The sequence below is a fragment of the Vanessa tameamea genome, chromosome 29 (genome assembly GCF_037043105.1).
Source record: "Vanessa tameamea isolate UH-Manoa-2023 chromosome 29, ilVanTame1 primary haplotype, whole genome shotgun sequence".
In the NCBI taxonomy this organism is placed as follows: Eukaryota; Metazoa; Arthropoda; class Insecta; order Lepidoptera; family Nymphalidae; genus Vanessa; species Vanessa tameamea.
This window is the reverse complement of record NC_087337.1, coordinates 3,846,995-3,860,663: the sequence shown is the minus strand read 5'-3', so window position 1 is coordinate 3,860,663 and position 13,669 is coordinate 3,846,995. Positions and strand designations below refer to the sequence as shown.

Below are 13,669 nucleotides of genomic sequence, written 5' to 3'. Positions count from 1 at the left end.
TTCTGTCCCATTCTGAGCGACTTCAACATTGCGACTCATAGTTATGCAAACTGGGCACATAGGGTGGTAATGAGATGACTGAGATTGATTGGTACAGTTGAGATTGAAGAATTGATAAACACAAGTAATTAGTAACAAACACATACATAGTACATATGTCCACTCATTCAAAGATTTAGCATATATTTAGTATAAAAAAGATGAACATCAATTTGATTATTGGGATTGGTTTTATCAACAAAACCATGACCAAGTAGTTGAAAGACTTGGATTTTAGTCGATAATTGTGGTATTCAAACCTCTGAAGAGTTTTTATGTGCTCTAAATTGTCACTATAATTAATTTCTTGCTTTTCAATGAAGGAAAACCTTAACTAAAAATAAAAAAAGTAACCTAATAAAAAGTATGACAAATGCTATTTCACTATAGAACGTAAGATATTATGAAATAAGTTTTTTTATTTCTGACCAGTATACATGGAAATAATACTAATAAGCAGTATTGTTCTATAAAGATTCACTTTTTATGCAATTGGTGGGCAGGGATTTAAATGGTCCTCTTGATCGTAAGTGATCGCCATATACATTGTTGCCAGAAAAAAACCACCTTACATCACCAATGCGCCATTGACCTTGGAAACTGAGGTGTTATGTCCCTTGTGACAACAATACTAAGTTTGGAGGAAAACCATGGATGGATTGTACCTGAGGTACTTCAAGTAAAATTTTGTACATGCATCAAAATAGTGTAGAGGAGTAAACAGTGATTATTATAGTCTACTAGTAGACTCGGCAACGAGTTGCTGTGGCTGTATGTGTTATACTTGTTCCATCAATTTGTACTTTTTTTTTAAATATTAACTGTAAGTTAAATTGAATTTTGACTTTTATCGATGAATGCCAATGAAACTCATTTACATTCGAATCATTTTAGAATTTGTACATTTTAGTTCTGTTAGTATAGTTTTTTTTTTTAAATTAAGGTTTATGTAAAATAATTAAATTCATAAAAATGTACATAGAAAATGCTTGTGTTACAAACGATTTTTTACATTAATAAAATATAAAAAGCTAAGTTATTTCAGTTTTAGATTTTAAGTTTGTAATTCCTATATTATTATTTAGTAGATTTGAAAAATCAGTTTCTCCGATACCATTATCGGATTTTAAAACTTGCGAAAGTGCAATACATAATTGGTAATTTAAAAAAACAACTACTAATATATATATGTAGTTCCTATCGGGTGTTATGAAGCTCCGTAACCGTAACCGAAAGTATAGGATATCCGATATAAAAAATTATTCGTAACCGAAACCGATAACAAAATGTTTATTCTACTTAAAGGTATACTAATTGTATTTTAAAGGTATACCTTATATAATACTAATAATACATATATTGTTTTTTTAATTTTACTATTTCTAAATAATCTAGGTAATATCCGTAATGATCGAAAACGTAAACGTAAATTATCCGAAACAATTTCGTATCCGTAACCGTATCTGAAACCAGTAAAATATTATTCTTATATACGTATCCATATCCTGAAATATAATCCGAAATTACAGATCCATAACATCCCTGGATCCTGTAATAAAAATATTATTGTTGTAGTAAATAACATTATCATATTATATTAAAAGATACGCCATCTAGCAATAACGATATACACTACAGAAAAGCGACATCTAGTGACGAATAGCTGTATGTCCTTGACGTTACGTCCTCTTGCGTTACAACGCGGAACTATTTAGTTAATAATTTTGTACTGACATTCAGATAAGTCTCACGAGCTTAATTTTTATAAACAACTATTTTTTGTAATTTTTATTAAAAAAAAACGGTGTAAATGTTTGAACATTTATTAAGTTTTTTAAAAAAAAGGTTATAATGAATGATTATTATGTTTATTTCCAGTTATATGATTTGAAACCTTCGTTTCGTAAAGTTAAACACAGATTAAAATTTTAGACTACGGTTATTTGGTAATTTGAGATGGTAATGAGATGTGAGAACCGTCTCATGTAAATAACAAAATCAAAATGTACTTTATTCAAATATGTTTTTACAAGCGCTTTTAAATCGTTACTTAACATAATTTTATTAAATGTACAGCTACTAGTGTTGCATATCGATAGAATATCGATAGTTAAGGTGTTAGCGATAGTATCAATAGTCTATCGATAGTATTGTCACGTGTCAATACTATCATAGTATCGATAGCTCCTCGATAAGCAATCGCAATTGCAAAAACCATTGCTTTTAACCTAAACTATCGATAGTACCAATAGTATCGCAGCTACCAATAGTATTGTTTACAGAGAGCTAGCGATAATATCGATAGTATTGCCGTAATTAATAGTATTGCTCACCAGAAGTGAGAATAAATTAAAATTACACATTAAGATATTCTATTTTTGGAGGTTGACTTATAATGAAACTCCTTGCTTGCTAGAAGTCGAAGCGTTACATTAATATAAAAATCAAATAGTCCTTTATATGTTTTATTTATTGTATAATAACGCTCGAATTCCAGTAAAGCTTATTGTATTGTATTGCAATCTATTGTATGTTCTATAAGTCAGCGGCTTCAAAATAAAAGATACCGTTTTAAGATTACTATAGAAGATTAAATACCCAGCTAGTAATATAGTAATACCACACTAGAAAAAAAAAAAAATTTAAAGATCGCGCCTGATCTACGATCTGACAAATCTATAGGGAACTAATATTGCTACATTACATTGAACAAAAAGCGTAAGCGCCACGATATTCTGGACAAAACGCTTTTCTTTAAGCGCTGTATGTTTTAGAAGTTTAATTGACACAATAAAAATTTATCGCTGCAGCAAACTTTAGTTCTGATTCTTACCAGTATTTTTTTATCTTATTTCACTTTGAAACTTTTGTCCTACAAAGGTACGTCAGTCCAATCGTCCCGTGTTCCTTTTGTTTAAACATTATTTATAGGTATTAGTAGATAGAATTCCAGGAGCATCGTAGTAGATTCTGGTAAAGGATCTGATAGAATACCTAATTTGAACTAATCCAACAGCGAACAAACAAACACAGTATTAAAACAAATTGTTGTCTATCGTAGAATAGAATAGAATATATTACATATGTCAATGACCGAATATGATTTTTTTTTTTTAAATATTGCATTGATTGCTGCCTCAGAGATATCTGAGTGAAATGCCATCATTACGTATGCCATAGTACAAGTCCTAGTGTCACCGATCTTTTCCCGCCTAAAAAAACGTATAAGAACAACAAACATTCAAAGGAATCTTAACACACATGTTTAAAAAAGTAACAACACAACTAAATTTTCTGATAGAACACATACATATATTGGGCGGAGCTATCTCTTGTAGACTACAGTCATTCAACGCAACAGATAAAATAAGGATGTCTAGGGAGGGAATTGAAGCAGTTTTTCATAATATTGTCGATATTTTGTTGTTTTTTTTTTTAAATAAAATTCTATTTTTGTATTTTGATACTTTCGCCTTAATTATATTAGTATAGACTATAGATATTATTTTTGAATATAGGTATAGATTATCCGTTAAAACTATTCCGAATGATTGATCAACAATTTGACTCAAATCAATCGACATGGAAAGCCTGTTAATTTCCCAGTGCTGGGCTAAGGGCTCCTCGCCCTTTTGAGGAGAAGGTTCGGTCCATATTTCACCACGCTCCAGTGCAATATGGTGGATTCTTATGTGGCAGAATTTCGTGAAATTGGACATATGCGGGTTTCCTCACGATGTTTTCCTTCACCGCCGAACACGAGACGAATTATAAACAAAAATTAAGCACATGGAAATTCAGTGATACTAGCTGTGGTTTGAACCCGCAATCATCGGTTAAGATGTACGCATTCTAACCACTGGGCCGTCTCGGCTCCGAATCCAATCATTATACACGTAGGTATGTGATTCACAAAGTAATAATAGTTTCTAGTATTTCATTTAGTTAAGTAATCGTGTTCAACAGACCGAATTTGTACAAACTACATATATCCAACAATTCAAAATCATCATAACAATATGAAAAACATATTTAAAGGCGTCATTCTCGCTATAACAAGGTATAATCACACCATCTCGTGGGGTTCGTTATAATTGGGGGCACGTGTTCGTAACGATCACTAACTCGCAGTCGCAGACACACCGCTGCGCCGCGACCGTTCAGACGTATGCCTGATTTAGGGAATTTTAATATTACACTCGACACTGAATTTGAAATCAGTCTGTATATCCCAATGATTTAGATATGCTGTAATTAAAATGGTGGCATAGAGTAACTACTGGGTTCCTTGACGGTTGTTCTCCGTAGAATCTACTTTCCGAACCGGTGGTAGCTTTAAATTTGATTCAATGTAACATGACGATTCAAAAGTGCTTCTATTAGTGTCCTTGAATAAATAATTTGATTTATTTTGATTTGAATGCTCCTATTAACGAATATGTTTGACTGAAGCCCTGTTTTAAGCACTACGAATGCAAGAGCACTGTTCTGGATATGTCCTCTGCAGCTTTTTTTTTAAAGATTACTTTGGCGTTCGGATCAAGACTTAAACATCATTAGCAACGCGTCCCCAACGCGCGGCGATCGCGCGTTCTTTGCAAGTTTTTTATTTATTTATTTATTTATGTTTTATTTCAAGAATAATATCAATTATATAATAACTATTTACTCGATTTAAGTGTAAATCTTGTTCTAGTGGACATAATAACTCAAGCTGTCTCGATCGAACCTTCGCTTCATTTTTTTACAAGTAAATATATTAAAAAATGACATATTGAAAGTAACAAAATAATGAACATAATCTCAAATATAACATCTACGAAAAAAAATGTCTACGAAATAATTACTCATAATTAAGCATTATAAAAAAATAGTCGTTTAGACAAATATTTATTTGATATACTAAACAATTTTTAAGTTTACTTTTTAGGAACTTCAACGGTAACTTTAATGTTCAATTAGTGCATTATTTTAAAATACACATTATACAGCAGTTTTTTGTTCTCAAAGTAACAAAAAATCGATTAATTTAAATGGTCTAACTGATATTTATCAACCGAGATAATTGTCGACGCATGTTTTGTTCACCAATTCTGTAAGCAAACGCCTGTTTGAGGGTTTCAAGAGAATGAAGTCGAGCGACCATTAATAGACACGTACGCGAAACAAGATGGAAATTATTTAGCGAATTTTAAAACAATATCCTGGTATACATGACCCGAGGACTTGGGCATGGATGTGGACGGATATAAAGTCAATAAATCATTCTTGGAGCAAAGTATCCGCTTCTGTAATAAAATTCCGCAGACATTTTTAACTTTGCCGTTTCATAGATTCAAGTCATTTCTAATAAATACATCGGTAAAGAAGACATATTATTCGATACGAGATTATATTGATGATAAAAAAGCTTGGAGTTAATGCTTGTTGACTTCCAGGCAGGAGACATAACATACATATATAATTGTATTTAACTAACATGACTGTATTTTTAAATGTTGAAAAAGAGTAACTACTGAGTTTCTTGCCGGTTCTTCTAGGTAGAATCAACATTCCGAACCGGTGGTAGCTTTACTTTAAATAGTTTGTTAAATGACTATTCAAAAGTGCTTGTAAAAGCGTACTTGAATAAAGTATATTTTGATTTCGATTTTGATTTTTTGACTGTAGGATTAAAATTAGAGAACGTAAAAATCCGCCATATTGTACTTTGTAGGAACAAAAAGGGAGGTATATTTCCTGTTCACGCTGTTGTGCATAGTTTTTGGCGCCAAAACAGTGCTCATTAGCAACGCCTAACACTTTGTTCTCTAACGACCGGATCTTTTGATGTTTCTAGAATTGTTTTGAAAATATTCTACTTAGAAATACACGGCCCTGAAACTAACAAGACACTATACACACAAAAAAAGATGCGTGTAATTATTTACGCACGTACGTAAATGAAAATAGTTTTTAACTGGATGAAAATTATTAATTACAATAATATAATAATAATTACGATTAAAGTTTACGAAAAACATCAAAAATTCAAATTTGGAATAAAATATATAATATATTTTTTAATATGGCTTTTATTTGTGCCGAGGGCACAGATTATTATGCCAATGTCACGTTCGGGAATAAAATAAACATTCTGACTTAAGATAAAAATAGATGTGAAGTTGTCTATTACGAATGACTTGACACTTAAGACTACAGGAGCTAAACGCAAGTTTTGTAATCCCTAAAAAGTATATGTGTATCCTATATTTTTTAGGGATAGCAGTATACAAAATCTAAAAAAAAATATGTTACTCTTCCGGATATATGTTACTTAGATAGTATTTTGAAAACATGATGTAATTAATTTGATATGATAGAAAAAAGTCAATGTTGTTTACACCTTTAAAGACGTATCACTTTGTATGTTACCCAAGTCAGATATTAATTTTAAGTGCTTAGTGACAAGTTGATGGTGCAACTTTTCCAATAAACAAATAAAAAAAAAAAAAAGTCACTTAAACCTCTAAAATATCCTTTAATATTTGAAAACCATACTTATTTATATACATGCAGAGATTCTGTTTTTTTTGACAGATTATTCTATGGTATAGGTAGGCGGACGTACACAATGACCACCTCATGGTAAGTGGTCACCACCACTTATATATTGTCTACATAGACAATGTCGCTGTATATTAATCATTCCTTACATCGCTAATGCGCCACCAACCGTGGGAACTAAGATGTTATGTTCCTTCAAACCTGAACACAACAACTGAGTACTGCTGTTTGGCGGTAGAATATCTGAGGAGTGGGTAGTATCTACCCAGACGGGCTTGCACAAAGCCCTACTAGGTTAAAACATGACTTAAGATCGATCAGAGTTAGTCGAATGAAAGTCCAGTTAAAAGGGTGAAGTCGCAATGTGTCAAAATGTCATTTAGATCCAATCAACAACAACAAATACTTTTTTATTCCAAGAAGATTAAATCACAGAAACTATTTTGATCGACTGTTGAACTAAAATTATAAATGCGAGAGTAACTCTGTCTGTCTGTTGCTCTTCCACGGCGTAACTACTGAACTGAATTTAAGGAAATTTCGTATGAAGCAATTAAACTCCAAGGAAAAGCCAATGTCTGGCTTTTTTATACTGACTAATCCTTAAAACGCGAGCGAAAACGCGGGCGACACTTAGTTATATGAATACCTATTTCTTATTAGTTGTTTTAAATCTACAATTTGATCTCTTCCGATCTCTAGCCAACGTGAAGTCGACGATACGACAAGGAAACGAAAAACTATCTACAGCCTATTTCAATAGAAGCACGAAAATAGATAAACAAACCTTAGATTTACGTATTTCATGCGATTCGCTAATAAATCAAGTGTTGTACAATTCTAAGAGTTTATGATTAATATATCCTTATTTATAATACAACACTGTTGCACATAACCACTTATTTCCGCTTTAATTTTTCAAAATTACGATAATAATTTCGTCGATGTTCAAAACGCCATTTTTTCGCCAATCATATCGCGTCAATTTGCTGCCAAATGATGTTTGTTTGGCTTGTTCCTGTTATGGTTGGAATAGAGTCAAATAGAGTAAAATCTTATTTAAAATCTGTTCAATTGTCAGTTTTCTGTCAGATATATCGATACTAATTTTTGTTAGGAAGTTACATTATTCCTGAATGCTATAGGGTATAAATTATATTCATATCATTTTGTCGCTACGATTTTTGAATTTATATTAATAGTTTCGTCTACGATAGACCCGATCGAAACTTATCCACAATTATAGATCGTTAAAAATAATGATTTTTTAGTTGACAACATATATCCGCAAAATTCGTATAATCGAGATCATAGATAATACATATAAACTGAAATTCGAATTATTTCGATATTAAATCCATGCAATTTAATGACATGACAGTTCAACGGGCGGCCATGTTTGACGTTTACGGGTGCGTTCAGAAAGAATGTTCCAAATAAGGTACAGTGGTTAGTATATTTTATTTATATTTATATTTGTTTAGTTTTAATTATTTTATCCAAGCGAAGCCGGATTTTCAAGTAGTATTTGAAAAAAAAATATCGTGTGATCCGTTTCGTTATCGTTTCGTATAAAAAGTTTTTATATAGGCGTGAAAGTTAAAATAGGGTTGTTGATCACAGACAAAATATAATGTAACAATACTTTTTATATCAATATAGTTTTCTAAAGAAAAATAAAGATTTTTTTATAAAACTAAATTAATTATTTGTTTGATTGAAATGTTGATCAGTAATTTTTTTTTGTTTGTTTTGTTTTAGGTAGCTAACAAGCAGGAAGCACACCTGATGAAAAGTGACTGCCACCGCCCATGAACACCTGCAACACGGGGGTGCTTGCAGGTGCGTTGCCGGCTTTTAAGAAATGAGTACGCTTCTTTTCTTGAAGTCGAATCGGTTCGGAAAAACCGCCGGCGAAAGCTGATGCCACAGAGTAGTAATGCGAGGCAGAAAATGTCTCAACAATCACGCTGTTGTGGATTTGGTGAAACAGAATAGATATTACAGTCTATACTAGTATTATAAACAGGTTAAATATGTTTATATGTAGCGGCTAAACTCGGGAACTAATGATCTACGTTGTTGTTAAAAATGTCTGATGTACTATACGGTATAAATTATAGTAATAGTTGACGCCCTTTCAGTCGCGTTTTACGGGCTGGTCGTCAGCTGTTAAAAAACTTTTGGCCATGAAGAGCATGATGAAAAATGATAGGGCATTTAAATTTTTTTAATTAATTAAACCCTCGTGAATCCGATGTTGCTAGTTAACAATAATTCGCATACAGCTGTAATCTGGTACAGATCTAAGGGACGTTTTGTAAATAAATGCATTCACAACTTTATTTTTCATGGTAACACTCACCTTTTAATATTCTCGTAGCAGACCTTCGTATATGAGGTTTATTTATGACATTGGTAGGTGGCCAATATGTCCAACTGATGGTAAGTAGTCGCCATTGCCTTTAATAACCAATTTATTAAATAACCAATGCACCACCAACCTTGGGAACTGGAATGTTACGGAATATATGATAAGAGGGAAGTTGAATCCTATATTAAAAGTATGAGCTGGTTCAATTTTTGTCCAGAAGATCGACTTGTACCTAATTCAAATTCTAGCCACCATTCCACGCGTTCATGATTTGTACGTGAACCATTTTTAATTTTTATTTGTAAACAATTAAGGCTTTAATGTAAATAATTTTGACGTAGAATATTTTTTTTATTGTATTATTATTTTGAAAGCGCTTGAACTGCAATAAATACAATAGTATTTGAACACTAAAAATTTAAAACGCGCGTCACATATAACAGTTTCACCCAAAGGTTCCGTTCCAAATAAATAATTAAAATGTTCATTAAATAAAAGCCTGGCAACCCTCATAAGACATCGCGCCAAATTGGTTCAATTTGTAACAAAATGGCGCGCGCCCTAACGAGGCGAGGTGTCAGTAATTATAATGTTGTCTTTCCGAGTCTATCAATACTAGCTGTGTAACACGGGCTCGCTTGAATATATACGTTTAACAGTTTTCGTTTCAGGGCCTTCAGATCTCCAAATCCTGTTTTCAAATAACGATAATATATTTATTTTTATTGTACGAAAACTTCCCGTTAAGTTTCTTTCGCCGGTTCGTCTCCGATTTGAGGTTGTTTCCGAACCGGTGGTATATTGACTATTAATAAGCAAGTGTGTTTTTTCATTTTAACTTTGTATTTCTTACTATTTATGAGTAGCAGGTATTCAGGGCCGGATTTAGGGGAGGGCAACCGGGGCAACTGTCCTGGGACCTCCGCAATTTTTTTCTATGTAATGTGTCTAGATACCTGGATATAGTCAAATTATAATACCTAATATTACTTATTACTGTTTTATAAAACACTGACACTGAACACAACTTTTACTGACAGAAATTAAATTGTTCGAATTAATTTGTAAAATAATAATTAGGGACATCCACTCCTCTGTTGCCTCAAATAAAGGACGTAAAATTAAATTAAATGAAAAAATATGTCGTGTTAAAAATAAAAATATATTAAATAACGATTTATTATAGAGAAGCTTAAATGGTCCAGCAAGATATCTGAAGATTAAGGGTTCAAACCCAGCCATGCACCTCTGAGTGTCATGTGTTACGTCGTATTTATAATTTATCCCGTGCTCGGAGAGAAGGAAGGCATCGTTAGGATCACAACCACTTCGTAATCCAGGCTGCAAATACCCGAAATACAAATAAGGCGTAAATACCCGGACACGACGCTTTGGCGGTTATTTTTCTTGGACTATCGATATAGCTCCGCAGTTCTCTTAAGCGTATTTTAAGGAGTCTGGGGATTGATAGAATCGTATGCGCCAGGCGCTTGTGCTTAAGACGACGAAGAATCATATTTGGATATGTGACTCCAGCTCCAAGAGAAGAGTAGAATTTTACCAACGGTGTGACTTTAAGTACAGCTAGAAAATAATTAGTTTCCAGACTAAAACAGAACTACATATTAGCAAATGCAATAAGTATGTAAAAGGATTTAAATTACGCTTGTAAAATTTGATTGTATCATTGTTTTATTACGAAACGAAAAAAAAGCACTATATCTCTATAATGTTACAAGAAAATTCTTGTATAATAATAAAACAAAATATTGACAAAACAGTCTTAACAAAATGCAAGCCCTTCAAATATTTTAAAAACATTATTATAAAAGTAACATTCATTCAAAACTAAAATACAATTTAAAAAAAAACACTAAATAAATTCATACCTTAAAATCTATTGGCTTACAAGCGGCCAATGAGCGCTCGGCGCGCGTGGAGGCGGGAAGAGGCAAACGTCAAATGCAAATGACGTTTTTATTTTTTTTAAACCGGTTCTTTGTTTAGTCACTTTAGTCGATTCCGAAATGGATATATTATTCAAGAAAGGTTCTTTATGATGTATATTCGAATAATCTGATGTGGTTTTTTATATTGCAATGATGTTATTTTTAGCATTTAACTTTTTTATAATTAGAAATTAACTAGGTTTAAGTAAGTACTTATTATTACTCCCTTGTTATCTCCCTTGAAATACTTTTTATTACTTTTTTGTGCATCATGGTATAAATAATTACCTATTTTGTAATAATTATCTTTATTATAATATTAAGTTAAATTGAGCAGTGTGAATAAAATGATTTCAGTAAAAATTCTTAAATAAATCACTATTCATTTTTTTTGTTTTAAATTTATTTCATAAACTTTTTATGTTTTTTTTTTTCCATGCAAAAGTGAAATATTGTAAAGCTACAGTCCGTTCCTATATAGCATAAATATACACTACACTTACCACAACCACTTACCACTAAGATGTATGTATGTATCTATAATCCTATAAAAGAGAGTACCTACCTATTTAGGTATTTAACTATTTTATTTAAATTAATAAACATAATTAACCGATATGGCTCTAATAAATGACACGTACTTTAACGTTTTGAATAGCTAAATATAATAACGTTAAAAATCACTACTTGCAAACACCTCGGGATTATCCCCCCTCCCGTTCCCTCCCTTATCCCTCTGGACGTGGGTTGAAGAGGGACGGAAAGCTTGCCGTGTCAGTCAACTAGCGACTTTTGTGAGGACGTGACGTAAAGGTCATTAATTGACCTTTATCTTTTTAATTTTACAACGTGTGTAGTGATTGTAAATTGACTAAAAGGTGTTTTACTGTGTGATTTAATTATAACAATTTAATTTTTAATTTATCGTTACGTATTAAATAACCTTAAATTAATCATTTTAAGTGGTTTTCTTTTAAATTATATTATAGTCTGTGATCGATTAATTATGTTAATAATAAATAAAATAATGAGTACGTTTATTAATAATTAGTGTTTGTGATTTGAACTTATTTAAAAATGGAAACTATTTTAAATGTAAAAATGTTTTGTGTTAATGGTTCTTGTGCAACTCTTACTGGAATCTTATAAGGTACTCATATCATTATTATTTATAATAAAATATAATCTAAATTATTATACATCATACATTTATTATACATCATTGTATCTGCATATGCGAAACAATTATTATTTTCATTTTAATATTTGTATTAAAAATCAATCTCAACTGTTAACTTAAAAATTTGAAATTATTTAATGCAATCGATATTTTAATTCATATCCTATGTTAATTTTACAAATTATAAAGAATATTTAACAATTAATGTTTATGTACATATGTAATTATACCATATTGTATACATTTTTAGTATAATAAAAAAAATGTATTTAAAAAGTAAAGCAGAATATTAAATACCTAGTTCAGAATATTAAAAAAATAAACTATCAGTTGAAACAAATTCAACTTCCGTCGGTTTTTCTAAAACACTATCTAGTCAATTTAATACGACATTTAAAACATATTTATGTTTAAAATTAGCTCTGGCAATGTTATCTTTATTTTACTATTATGATTGAATTAATTATTTTTTTGAATCAAACAATGCAATAACGGAGAAAGAATAAAATTCAATAAAAATAATATAATCAAATTATCATCAACGACTTATACAAATAGACAATAATACTTACCTAAGTTTAAATCAGACTTGTAAATACTTAAGAACAAATGTTTTTTACTTGACTAAATGCGAACGACGAACAATTCTAATGCCAATTGTCACAAATAATAAATAAATCTTTACGTAAGAAATTTTTAATTAAATATATTTATAAAATAAAAAACAAAAAATATCTTTCACCTGAGGCTTACTTCTATAATTTAAAAAGTCGTAAATGCTTCTATTGAATTTAAACATATAAAGAAATTAAAAAGACTAATATTTACCACGGAATAACATATTATAATATTTTGTTTATAGTGATAAAATATAAGCTTGTTTAGTATTAATATTATAAAAAAAAAAAAACAAAACAAAAATATTTGTGATTTTTTGGAGCAATATTCACATTGTTAATAAGACTAGTAACGCATGACATGTGCGTGCTCGAAACTCATTTTTTTTTTTAAAATAATTAACCAATTTTATAGGACAAGGTTGAAAAAAAAAAACGTAATTTGTCAATAATTGACGTGACAACCGATTTGGGTGATGGCGGTTAGTCTCAAAGGAGACTAACCAGCTACACAGGACATATTATAGTGGACAAATGTATGTGAGGTTATAGAGACTCACTCACTCGTAATCCGAAGGGACGGCATAATCCAATACGGTCGGAAAGGAGTTCAGGCGCAGGACCAACGGCTTTACCTGCTTTCCGAAGCACGATGGTGTACAAAGTTCCAGGGAATCCCATTAACTTTTTATTGGTGCGACCTGGTTTCAATCCAAAACCTCGGAGTTTGTGTCTTTGTGTCTAGCCAGTAGTCCAACAAGGCAGTCAGTCTTGACGTTAGATTTCAACGTATTATTAAAACTTTAGGTATTTCTTTTAGATGACGCACGTTGGGAATGAAACGATCGCTTCTTGACTATTTCAAATACAGATAATAAAATATTTACATTGTAAACAATATAAATCGCGCTGTTTTTTTATATATATGTTATATTGAAACTATGCAATGGTAAGTTATGGTTCG

The 13,669-nt window shown here is 31.2% G+C and overlaps 2 protein-coding genes across 2 annotated transcripts in view; one reads left to right on the top strand and one right to left on the bottom strand.

Annotated features, from left to right (window-relative positions):
* Window positions 1–13,669, bottom strand: part of LOC113396857 (UDP-glucosyltransferase 2-like) — a 191,513-nt gene that overhangs the window by 161,458 nt on the left and 16,386 nt on the right. The gene's annotated exons all lie outside the window — the stretch shown is intronic.
* The window catches only part of LOC113396848 (single-minded homolog 1), a 61,524-nt gene continuing 59,734 nt past the window's right edge, over window positions 11,880–13,669 (top strand). The window contains exon 1 of the mRNA XM_026634912.2: window positions 11,880–12,058. The gene's annotated coding sequence lies outside the window, so the exon portion shown is untranslated. The remainder of the gene's footprint in view (window positions 12,059–13,669) is intronic.